The sequence below is a fragment of the Copadichromis virginalis genome, linkage group LG16 (genome assembly GCF_057382275.1).
Source record: "Copadichromis virginalis isolate Kocher_CV1m ecotype Utaka linkage group LG16, C_Virginalis_male_GT1.1, whole genome shotgun sequence".
NCBI lineage: Eukaryota > Metazoa > Chordata > Actinopteri > Cichliformes > Cichlidae > Copadichromis > Copadichromis virginalis.
In genome coordinates this window covers 27,264,833-27,278,384 of record NC_140633.1, presented here as the reverse complement: position 1 = coordinate 27,278,384, position 13,552 = coordinate 27,264,833, and the positions used below count along the sequence as shown (strand labels likewise).

Genomic DNA, 13,552 nt, shown 5'->3' with positions numbered 1-13,552 from the left:
TTTTTCCCCCCTCATTATTTTCCCAAAAAGTCAAAAATGCTGCTGTCAGCACTACGCGAGTCCGCCTCAGTCAGTCTCCACACAGTATGTTAAATAGGATTGGAGGCTGCGCGTCATTTAGTAGTCACATTTGAAAAGAGTATCAATGTGTAAGCTTTTCCATGCCTGGAAGTTAAATATAATAAATGAAGAAAGAGGCAAATGAGGTTAGAAGGAGGCAGACAGACAGAGAGAGGGTCGAGGTATTACATTAAGTAATAACGTATAGTATACGCTATTACTTAATGCGTCGCATACGTCGTATTCAACTGTGCAATGTTATAAGCAATAAAAGTATAATGCCATGAATATGTTTTCCTATTTCTATTAATTTCACACAAAGTGATGAAAGCACAAAAACATGAATCAAAGTAAAATCTTTGATGAGGCTACCTCTTCTCCAACATTTTTACATGTGACTGATGGCTTTTTCTTTGCAAGCATGAAAAACTTGCTACTGTCCTTTTAATTTAGGCCATCTCAGTGTTTTCTCCCTCTACTTGTAATCACACACTGAATGAATGATTTTCAGATCAGGGCTCTGCCAAGGTCAGACCATCTGCAACATTTCTTTACCAGCCACGCCTTTTCAGCCTTTTTTTGCTGCAAATCACATACAGCATCTTTTCAGGGTGACTTAAAAGCTTAGAAAAAGTGAACCCACCACTAAATGACAGTGTCACCAAAAGGCCAAAAATGTTGCAAGGCATCAGTGTCCACATGAGGTCTGTTCAAAAGACAGCAAAGTAGGTCGCTGAGTTCGGAGTGTTTCTGGCTCATGGGTGGTTCCGTGGTTGTAAAATGTCATTGTGTTTCTGTATAACAGGCACTGCTGTGGGCCAGGAGGAGGCTGACGGGGTGGAGACTTTTGTTGACAAAAGGCGCATTGATTCAATCAGACTGACAGCTTCTCTCTTCAAACACAAATCATCAGTGCACAGTTATGCTTCCATGTAACCTCTATAACAAGCTCCAACACCTCTGAAGATGGATGTAAACAAACAGAACTGGCAACAAAACTGTAAGAGAGGAGGTGCTTTGGGGAAAATGTGCCTGACAGACATCCAGGCTGTTTGTACAGCCAAGCAGACACTTGGTGCAACATATTCTTCTTTTAACCCTTTAGTAATGAACATAAAAGTCAAAGGAAGATTTCCATATCAGCTTCCACTGGGTTTTGGCACTTGAATAGATATCACACTGTGCTCTTTAAATCCATTTCTATAGGCTCTCAGTTGGGGTCATGAGGTTGGATGTCAAGTGTAAAGGATTTAGTCCACCATAAAGCTATCTGGAAAAAAAAAACTTGATTAAACGTCCTCTCGTGTGATTCTACCTTAGGGAATATTCATGGATCTTGCCTCTTTAATACAATCTCAGAAAAGGTCAATATTGTTTAACTTCAGCCTGGTCACACAGTGCGTCCCATTTCTGTGCATCTACTTTAGAAATGTATTTAGTAATGTTGCGGTTATTCTAACAAAGTCTTCCCGTGGCTCGCTTTGCTTGTTGGTCTTTAAGCCTCTTAAACACAACAGTGCGACAGTGTGAGGGCAGGTGTTGTCGGTCCCGCTGGTTGCCACGCAGCGCGCTGGTCCTGAGTCACCAGTAACCGCAGAATGCCTGCACTGTTAAATGTGCAGGACAGACAGAGGCCAGCAACAATACAGCGCTGTCCACGGGCCGAGTCGGCTGACCTGACACTGACTCTTTCTGGTGATAAGTTCTCAGTTTGTGTGTGTTTGTGTGCTCGTGCATCAGTACGTGTCTGCGTGTGTGCCAGCCTGTCTGAGTTTGCACACCACAGCAGCCAACCAGCTTGACAAGCACACAATGGACGGCTATTCTCAGCTCCAAATTCTCAGCCTCAGTGGCCAAGCAGGCCCTAGCACACCCCGATCCATCAAGTTATGTCTCAGTGAAGCTAATCTTTTGATCTGGGAACAAACAGCATAGTCATTACATATGGAGGTATTGAGTGAGCGACAGTGACCTCCTAAATCGAATCTAAAAAGCAAAACAAAGGCTGAGGCACCATTACAATATGTCCAATCTAAGTGTGTATGTGTGTGTGAGTTTGCATATGTTTGCACATATGTGCATCGTTCAGACAGACACTTCATTTCCCCTTTCTGTCTGATCTTTGACTGCCTCCATAAGAGGAAAACGGGAGGGGTCAAGGGTCAATATGTGGCCTGCTGCCTGGGGAATAACAAAGGAGGGCGAGGATAGTAAGGTGGAGGGGCGGAGACAGATGGAAAGATGAACAGAGGGCAACGTAACATCTATGCTACACTGCACAGCCACAATGGATTCACAGTAACTTGCAGTATATTTACAGCAAAAGGGCAAACGCTCTTTTTGACCCCCTTTGACCTTCTGCACTTACAACAGTGCTGTGTACTGAGCAGTGAAGAAAAGACTACAACTCCAAAAATGCACCAGGGAGGTGAGACAAAAACTGAACTTGACAGGTCCAAAAATAAATAAATAAATAAATAAAACATAAGAGGAAGGGATGAGAAAGACAGGGGGCTCAGCTGGAAAACCTTCTCTTTTTTCCCACTTCACCCCTCCACCATCACCTCTTCACCTTTATCTCAACCGCTGAGGGGTCGCCGTCCACACATACTAACCCTCCCTGTCATGTTGTTATCTCTAGACACTCTCTCGTTTCAAATAATGTCTCCAGCTTCCCAGAGGAGAAAAATAAAAACAACAGAGTGATATCTCTGCCCCATTTTTTCAAAGTATAAATGCTAGTCTTGTGAAGCTAACGTTCATCCATCTGAAGTGACAAAATGTCATTCATCTCAGGCCATAAGCTTTGTTTTTCCTGGCACATTACCCGATGCTATTACGGTCAACATTCCTCTCACCCAGGCCTGAATCCAATTTGGGGGGAGTAAAAAAAAAAAAGGATAGATGGCCAATCTTGTGACATGCTGAACAGTGACAGAGAGAGAGCCTGCTGTTCTCTGCTATGTGTTATGGACTATAATTGACTGATGGCTATTGAGCATAATTGACTGATAGCTACTGACTGGAGACGTTTCTCCAATGAGGCCCATTAGAGAATTGCCCTGCATCTCCCCAGATGGAGCTCTTCAATCAGGTGGGAGAGATTCTGAAACGCAGCACATTCCACTACAAGCCAGCACCAGCAAATCAGGGATATATATAATTAAACTTTGATTTACTTTAATGTGAAGAGTAACGGTACATCTGTAAGGTCAAACCCATCCTTTTGTCTTTTCTTTTAGATCCAAGGTGTCAACTCAGGCTCTCAACTCTGTCCTTTGGTATCACTTTCACGTGCAAAACCTCGAACAAACAAACTAAGTAGGAAAGACAGCAGCTCTGAGTGTGCGTGTGTGTAGATGGCAGACTGTGTGCTTGCTTTGCTATGAGTCTACCAGGGAAAGAAGCACATGATAACATGTCTCGACCTACATAGAGTCTGATTCTGTTGTTTGTGGTTCTCAGATTGAGATGTTTTGAGTTTTTTCTTACCTCAGCTTCCTAATACCGTTCTTAATGAATCAGCTAATAGCTTGATTCATAAAACATTAGAAAAATGTGCGTCGACTTCATTTATAAGCACATTTTAAAATGAAATTTAAAAAAACATGAAAAAAAATACAACATTTCAGCCTGGTTTAAAAGTCAATTTTAAAAATTTGGTTTTAAAAAGCATCTAATATTTGAGAGGTCCATCGTAACCTCTTGATAAAATGCCTTTTATCTATAGCTTGCTTTGACTGATGAATCAAATATATTCGTTTTATTATACCAGAAAAGGCAAAAAGAAAAAGTCTTCCATTCGAGTACATGGAACATGGGGAAGCTTTATTAACCATATCGATAAACATATGCTGTGGTGATTAATGCTGTACAAATGTGTCCATTTTCCCCCCAACCAGCAGTCGAATAATTAAACCCCTTGTGCGTCTGCACCGCCCTCCCACCCTCTCTGAAGTGACCGCCAGCCAAGTAGGTGGCCCCACCCATCCGTAATGTCAGTTCCTGTGCCAGTCTGACCCTCAATGTGCCAACGCAGCTGCCAAGCCAGCAATCAAGCCGTCTGCCCTTCAGCCGCAGAAATCCACAGCTAAATATTTAGGCAGGACGGCATTTGCTCTCTAGGCTCGTGTGATGATTCCAGCAAAAAGCAGATGTGGCCAGCTGTCACTTAGCATTAGCTCTCTGGCAAACAACTGTCAGTTTTACACGCGTGGATTAAGCTTTACCCTAAACAGACGTTTAAATCTCGTCACTTTCTCACTGCATATTTGCAGCCGATCATTTGAGGAGCCAAAGTGACCTGTTTGGGGCATTATTTCTGTCATCAGCTGAGCTGAAATGAGTATCTTCTCCTGTTTTTTTTTAGAAAACATTCCCGTCATTGCTGAGAAAACAGAGCGCAGACACAAAACGAGGATGAGATAGATGGATAGATGGAGACAGAGCAGCGCACCACAGGCTCGACCACACGTCTAGCTTAATAGGACGTCTAGAAGACAAAAACACTAAGCGAGCAGCAGGGAGAAAAAGTAAAATAAAAAGGATAAAGTGTACAGAGACCACAGCCGACCCGTATTAAACTAAACCACACACACACACAGAAAGAGAGGCTGATTCACTCACATGCAGAAGCCAGATGCAGAGAAGCGAGGAGATGTCTTCAGCACAGATGGAGAGATGGAGGGGCAGCAGAAGAAGAGGCCAGCGGCAGATTTCAGGCAGTCAAGGCTAACCAGCTAAAACGGGCTACCAGGCAAACTCTTAAGAAGTCCTGCTGTCATAAGTCAAGCCCTTCAGCATCCTTTGTTTCCTTTCATAGTGAGAGCAGGAGGAATGAACAAACCCCATCACCCTCATCCTGCCTTCATATCACTCCCCTCCCTCTCGCCCTCTCTCAAAACCCATCTCTCCCAACACCCCCTCTTCATTCCACTGCCCCTGATACACCCCTCCTTTTTTCCCCCTCTTGCTCTCTCTCCCTCCATCCCTTGTTTCTCCTCCCAGCTAAGGTCTCTACAAAGCCACGTTAGGCTGCAGGATTAGGGTGTCAAAAGCAGACCCCTGCCCCCCACCTTCCCACATACCAGCCTCTCACACACTGTACAACTATAACGAAGGTTTGCTGGCCTGTAACAACACGTCCATACAGGTCATGTTACAGTACACAAAAATGGTTATCTGCCTCTGAAGGAAACCACAGCCTTAGATTTCTGAGCAGTGTTAGAGGGTGGCTGTAACCACACGCATCCACACGGACAGCCAGATCACGCCTGCCTTTAAATACACAACCACCCCGTCTCTGTTTGTAGAAATTAGACTGCAATTTCCAAAAACATTGCTTCCTGGACAATTCTGCCTTATTTTTCGAGGGAAACAGAAGCTATGCTGGTGTAGGATTAGGTTTACCTTTGATTCAGAGGAAAAAGCTGTCCCCTTTTTATTCTGTTTTATTCTAAAGTTCTTTTTTTTTTTGGGAGACAGCAGTCCCACCGGGCTTATCAGCCTTCTGTGTGCGCACATTAGTACTTCATTGTAGGATTTAGTTACCAATTCGCCCTATGGCAGCGAGTTTAAATGAATACCTGAATATAATTAAGCGCATTATTGCTTGAGAGAATGCACGCTAATGAACCTGGATTAGTAAACACACACACACACACACACACACACACACACATGCACGCTTGCACAATAAAAGACAGTAGATCATCTCACCTGTTTTTTTGCATAGATTTCAGGTTGGTCATCTACAATATGATCACAGGCAATTCAACCTAATGAAACTATTATGAATTTATACATGTAAAAATTGTCAATTAATTGATTGATTTGACTATAAAAGTTAATTGAGGAACAATTTGGTAACAAATTAGTAATTTCAGTTGTTGTTGAGGAAAACAGTAACTATTTAACGGCAATTTTTGTATTTATGATAATATATTTAGTCGACTGGATTTTACCATCTATTTGACAAAAGGTGGTTGAGAAATAATTTTTGTAGGCAGATCACTCACGAATGAACCTAACTTACATTCACGCTGCTGTGTTAATGGAGCTTTTGATAAATTTTAAGAGAAGAAAAGTTTAAGAGACATTATTAATCATCTAGGAATAGTCATTGCCTTTAGTACAAACTGCAGACACATGCATAATTGCGCTCCACAATCCCTCTAATTTAGGGAAAAGCCCTGATTAGGTTAGTAGAATCTGTATAAATATGAAGCTATACCTAAAGTTAGAGGCTGTTTGTGATACATGAGGCACAAAGTGCTGCCTCCAGTTTGTTGAGGTGACCAGGGTTGTTCTTGCACTGCTTTCTGTTGGACTTCCAAAGCTCTTCTTTAGATGTTGGCTGCCTTTTGTTCAGTTCCCTGTCAAGATGATCCCACACTGCTTCATGATGTTGAGGAGAACAGTAGGTGGGATGAACTGAAGGGCCAGATGCATCTGTCAGGTCTTTGTTGGATTTTTTCCTATTTCTTAAGGACAAGACTGTCAGATACTGTTCATCGGCTGTAGTTCGGTTTTTAGGCCTGTCACTTGTGCTCTTGTCCTCCACTTGTCCTGTTTCAACAAACTTTTTAAGGACATACTAGACACCATGCTGAGATATACCGGATATTTCAGCTAACACTGTAGCTCTTTGGGAATCACCTTAATTGTGCAAAAATATTATCGAATGCCTGCCAAACCGTGTTATCGTTGACATTTTTCAAATTCTTTCTTTAGTGAGAGATTTTGTAACAACGTGCCTAAAGACACGGCAAATAATCAATTTTGAACAAAGTTGTCTTATGATTTTAGTACTTGTTTATTTTTTGATCTTTTATTTTTCCGATCTTTTAAATTGGTACACTCCTGCAAGATCACTGAGGTCTGCGGATCAATTGCTCCTGGCTGTCCCGAGGTCCAGATTAAAGCACAGAGGAGATCGGAGTTTGTATTACTTTTATTTATCTTACTTCTTACTCAAATCTTCTAATTTTATCATTCTTTTTCTTACCTTTTATCATGTTTCCCTGTGCTTTTATTTCTTTTGATTATCTGAATTGTACAGCACCTTGGTCAACATTTGTTGTTTTAAATGTGCTATATAAATCAATTTTACTTTGACTTTATGTTTTATTATACATGAATGATTCATAGGTCAGCGTTAACTGGACTGAAAATGACTGAAAAAGCAGCCAATGTCCACAGAAAAACCTTCAGAAAACCTGGAGAACCGTTGCTCAAGACTACTTTAAAAAAACAAAACAATTGCAAGCAAGTCTGGCTCCTTGGAAGTAAAATACAAAAAGATGATGGGCGACTCACAACTTTTGCACAGTACTGTGTATAGTCTAGTTTTTTTTTTATTGCACTGTACACTGGACGAGAGTTTAGCAATAACAGACCAAATTATTTTGACTCGCATGCTCAATGTGGCTTCCCGCTGCACACTCCAATGTCGTACCTTTCAAAAAAAGAAATAAAATTTAAAAAAAACCAACCTCGAGGCAATAAGAAGATGCGATTGAACATTTATTATTTTGAACAGCTCAAGACAGGCTGAATGACATGAATGCACAGTGTAAGATCATTCATGTGGCATGCATCCTTGTGGAAGGTTAAAGACAGTCAGGGTTGGAAGGAAGAAGGATAAGTGCTGCAGAAAAGAGACCTGGGTTGATTGAGGATGACAAGGAGCTTGAAACTGAGAGCCAGCTGGAAAAACGGGAAAGGGGGGGATTTGGGGAGAGTTTCAAGACAGAAAGGAGGATGAAGAGAGAAAAGAGAGGAGAGAGAAAAAGGAGGAATAACAGAGGACATGATTAAAAGGTAATGACTTCCTCTTCCTTTCACACATGCTGAGAGAGGCGCGCACACGCACGCAGACAACCATGATCCTAAACCGCCTGGGCGTCTCTCGGTCTCCATCCATCAACAGCTTCAATCACACTGTCGTATCTCTTTTAATTAAGTAGTGCCAACGAATTAGGAAACCGAACAAACCCTCCATTACCACTTTGCTAATACATAACCCCCTCATCACACATGCACACACACTGAGAGCCTAAAATCCCCCTCCATCCCCCAGGCTCTGTGCGGCTGGTGAGCAGACAGACAGCGTGAATAATAAGACATTAGATGCAGCGCTGCCTTACACAGGGGGGCCCTGCAGCTGTGCACTGATTGGGGGTAGCAGACAAGAGAGGGAGGGCAGCGGGGTGGGGGGGGCATAATTAACAGTCACAAATAAACACTGATACTGTACGCGCACACATCAAAGGAACACACGCAAAACGCTTCCACCAGCTCCCACAAAGAAGCAGATGCAGATCAATTCCACAGCGAATACCAAAGCAGAGCAGGGGTCAGGCCGGCGCACACACGCGAACACACAAAAATGTAAAAGCTGACACAGCGTGGTGATTAGTTTATGTTAAATTAAAAGCCTGAAGCCCTGGGGAAGACGGAGTGAACCGGTCACCTCAGTGTGTGTGTGCACATTTTCAGAATGACGACATTCTTGGGGAAGTGAGGCATTTTTGCCGTTTTAAAAGTTGCAATTTAGTCTCAGACTTAAAGTAAGATTTGGGGTTTAGGCTCGTACTGTTAGCATAAAGTGTCAGGAACTGCTTTGTACCAGTGAGGGTCTTCGCAAGCATCCCCTGGCTGCAGTCCAAACATATTAATCTCAGCTCCATTAAGACACATGACACGCAGGCTTGACTGAGCTGCACTCTAACTGAGCGATGTGCTGCTATTCTGGCTTTCAGCCAGAGTTTCACGATGTGCAAACACGCGTCTATTTCGGTCCTACCCACATGTCACGCACCGCAACTGTACACACAGTTCAATAAGCTGCTACAATACCTGTGCTGATGGTGAAAGTAATCAATAAGTCTACAGTGTATTCCTGTTGGACTGTAATTTTCTGTTCACATTTACTTTTCAATTTAAGCCCGGTAAAAGGTTTTCGCACCAACAAGAGCAAGTCAAAGAAACGAATTTTATAGCTGTCAAAATAAAGCAATGGTAATTATATATCATGCAGTTTCTGCAGAGCTCGGGTGTTAAAATAAATAAATGCAGTCTCTTTGTGGAAGTGTTTTTATGTTGCCTGTGTTTTAGTATGCGCGCCACTCGAAGTGCGTGATTTGTAGAGCGAGATATCTGTGTGACAAGCGTGACCAGTGTGGGAGCCTCCAAACAGAGTGTTTGCCCTGAAACACAAGAACGTCTTCACAGTCAACGAGCACCACTGTGATGGACTAACTGCCTGTACTTCACATGTTTAGCTCCAAAGTGCCAGCCTTTCTGCACTCCCTGATGGCTCGCTTTTCCAGTAACATGCTTATAAATCCTCTCTGCCAGCGGTGGCTCTCGATGCTGCAGGAAATCATGTGTGCTGCTGTCATCCGGCCCACACATCCAACTTGATGGTGTTATTATGGAGAGAGCAGTGCTGCGGTGGTGAGCACAATAGAGCAAAAATAGTGGCAATTAACTAACTGGAGACTGAACCAACCTGTCTTCACTAACTCCAAGTCAAGTTTCCCAGTGGGAAAACCCTGCAGCCCCACATGCACCATGCATTCCCTCTGCCCCACATTTTAAATAACCCGAGCCGTTTTTCAAAAGCAATGAACTGGAATTTCTGCACAAGACAAGATGGTTTTAGGTTCCTAAGAAACAGTCACAGTTGCAGACTACTACCATAATACAGAACTTTTTCCTCTCTCTGATGGTATCACCCACCTCTTTAGCAGAAGCAGATTAATGCAGCATCAGCCTCTTTGATGAGAAACTCCTGTATCCCTGGCGTTTGAGATATGAGTCAGATAGTGTCCCATCTTAAGCTCCCAGCTCTGTGGCTCACCTCTCATAGGATAAAATGAGATTTATTGTCTGCTTCTTTGCCTGCTTATTACCATATGAATGCCCATGTTTCACAGGCTTGACACAAGCTTAGCCATTAAGCTCCTTGCATGTACACACACATACATAAACACTTTCGCTATAGCGAGGGACAGCCGGGTGGGAGAGCGTTGGGCGTGTTTGCACAAATGCACAAAAAACATCGACACACGGGCACCGTGGCAATCCAATTAATGGGTGTGCACGCAGATACACTTTGCAGTGTCAGAGCGCACGGTGTTTGCAGAAGTGCTGGATGTGCACCGGTACATAAGGGCGAAAGCTAACTAGCCCTGGTCAAAGTCTAACAAGCCGCACGGCAAGGTCTTTTGTTCCTCGCCTGTGATTCATGACAAGGTCTTGGTAGAAAGCCCAGCATCAGTGTGTGGCTGCACGAAACTGTGTATGCGCCTCTGTTTACCCGTCCAACAAAGAAACATACCATCGGCCCATTATTTCCTGTCATCACAACAGATGTGAAATGGTATGTTTCCAAATATATCCATAGCTCTTTAGAGAGAGCACAGCGGGCGTGTCCAGGTGAGAGAGGATAAACACAGCAACGGTGCAGGTCAACAGAACGAGCAGGTGGACACATAATGTGGAACAAATACAGCCAAACATAATTATGAATATGAAGCCACAGTGGTTAGCACTGTTTTGCAAGGAGCGCGGTTATGTCCAGAGGTCACCTCTTCTGGAAGGGTGGGCCTGGTTTGATTTTTAATCTCATAACTGGAGCAGCATCTAAAAATTATTTTCACTTCATTTATTAGGGGATCCTTTTCTCTGATTCCTCTATTATATGTTCAACCCATAATAACAACAAATACTAAAGAAAAACAACTACTTTCCGGCGATCAGAGAAATGATTTTAAATTGTTTGCTTTGGCTGACAGCACGAACCCTAATGTTGCTATTATTCTTTGTTTGCATCCTGTTATAATTCTGTAAATAAACAAACGGAAACACCATTCACCGTGAGCTATAAACAGCACAACACTGCCTACTCGCAAACAACACATGCAGCCAGCGTTGCAGAGGTGATAAAAACAGGTTATATCTGAACTCAATAGGCAAATATAGAGAAGCACTTTCTTGGCATCATATATATAAAATGCCTCTTTTCAGTTCATCAAATTGATATAAATGTGAATCTATTCTGCAAATACAGGGAACAAGGAAGATGCTTTTCTAGCAGAACAAAGACCTAATGAACTAGCAAGCTGTAGCCTGTAATAATGTCAGGTGTAATAGCTCTGACAGTGAAGCTGTGAAGATGAAAGTGCTCTAATATTTATAATTATAAATATTAGAGCACTTTCATAACAGCAACTCCACTGTTCGGTTTAACTTTGTTTGACTGAACAAATAAAGTTTCTGCACTTCTTTTCTAATATGCATTGTACACCAATCATTATGAGAAATTGTCTAATATTGTGTTGACCTTCCTGTTGCTGCCAAAAGAGTCCTGAACCATCAAAACATGGACTCAGCCAGACCCCCGAAGGTGTACTGTGGTGGCTGCACCAAGATGTTAGCAACAAGTACATTAAATTATGGTGTGGGGGCTCCATAGATCAGACTTATTTGTCTAACACATCCCAAAGATGCTAAATTGCCATTCAAACCATTCCTGAACCTTTTTTCTTTTGTGTCAGGGCGGATTATCTTGCTGAAAGACGCCAGGGCCATCAGGGAATACCATTTCAAAGAAAAGGTGTATATCATCTGCAACAGTGCTTAGTTAGCTGGTGCGTGCCAAAGCAACATACACATGGATGGCAGGATCCAAGGTTTCCCAGCAGAACATTGCCCAAAGCATCACGCTGCCTCTGCTGGCTTGCCTTCTTCCCTTAACGCATCCTGTAAGCGACACACCTGGCCATCCACGTGATGCAGAAGTGTGATTCACTCTGTGATGCACTCTGTATTCTACCAAACAGCCAAACAGCAACAACTTTTTCAGCAATTTGAGCTACAGTAGCTCATCTGTTGACAGGGGTCAACCTTTGCTCCTCACGTGCATCAGCAAGTCTTGGCATGACCCTGTTCCAAATGCATGTTGTTGTAACACATTGACCTTGTGCACAAAATGTTCACTTGCTTCCTACAATATCCCACCCACATCAACAGGTAGGGCTGTTCGATATAACAATATATATCGGATGACGATATAAGTTTCAGTTTCATTTTACGCTATCATCTGTTTCGTGATGTCGCAAAATAAACTCTTTACAGCAATATTTTTTCATTGTTCTGATGGTCACTGTAGTGGCTGTATTAATTTCTTAAAGTTCTCTCTTTCTCTTATATTTTATATAACCACACTATGGACGGACAAGCCCCTGTTTTTATGCTTTGTGGTTAGCAATAACGACGGTAACACCTTCGCGTGTCCACTTGTTTATGTTCCACATAAACCTTTCACAATAAAGCTCAAGATCCTGTTGAGACTTTTCAAAATAAACTGAATCACGTGAAAGAGCAGATTATTTACGGATGAGAAGTAAAAAAAAGAGCCGCCAGGTGCTAAAAAATAAACCTTAGACTCAAACATTAGAACAGGCTTTTCCCCGCAGCACGCCGTGTAATAATTACTCACAAAGAAAACGGAGGCCGTTACAACTTATGTCTAAAAATGTATAGTTTCATACAGAGGTTAAACACTCGACTCCAGCTACATGACGCGCAGCTGGAAACACTTCACGCAAGTCGAGAGTCACAGAATTTACAGAAAATGTTACATTTTTGTGATTTATATCGTTATCGGACGATAAAATTCTTATATCGGGATATGAGATTTTGGTCATATCGCACAGCCCTATCAACAGGTGTCGCGATGGTGATATAATCAGTGTTATTCACTTCCTCTGTCACTGGTCATAATGTTATGCCTGATCAGCGTATATACATGCGTTAAGGAATTTGATTTTCCACTATCCTGATCCTCACAATTACAAGCTACCCCAAGCAACTGCCACTATTCAATAAGCAAATGTAATGATGAGTCAAATCACTATTTTAGTCATATCTAAGCTACAGGATTTTTAGAGATTCGCTCTTTCTGTCTGACATACACAAACAGCATGATCACCCCAGGCGCTGGACAGGATGACCAAGCCTCACCTCTTCTCAAACACCATCTGTTCCTCTCCTTCCATTTCCTGTCCACACTATATCACAAACACACTGCTCCAACACCTGCAAATATAGAAAGTATCAAAACCCCTCCTTCACGCTCTGCAGACTTTGTCTTTTTGTTCGTGTTGTGCTCACAAACCGCCTTGTTTGTATTGACATTTTACTTTGCAGTTATGTCTCTACAGAGAAATTAAGCAAAAGGGTGTTTAAAATTAAGCCGATTATGAGAAATCAATCTGAAAATTAATTTCCTTTCAGACTTTTTCTGGATTTTTCCATGTTTTTAAAAGTAAGGATTAAAGCTTGTGTCACATGGTACCAAATAAACAACTTTTTCTTCCTCCTTACACTCGCTTCCTCTCCCTCTGTCCTTCCTCTCACCCTGCTTAATTTTTTATGTCCGCCTGTGTCAAGTTAACAGTGCCCATCCTCCGCAGCTTATGCA

At 42.4% G+C, this 13,552-nt stretch overlaps 1 protein-coding gene across 5 annotated transcripts in view; it reads right to left on the bottom strand.

Moving 5' to 3' along the window:
* dip2a (DIP2 acetate--CoA ligase A) overlaps nt 1-13,552 on the bottom strand; it is a 91,035-nt gene that overhangs the window by 37,768 nt on the left and 39,715 nt on the right. The gene's annotated exons all lie outside the window — the stretch shown is intronic.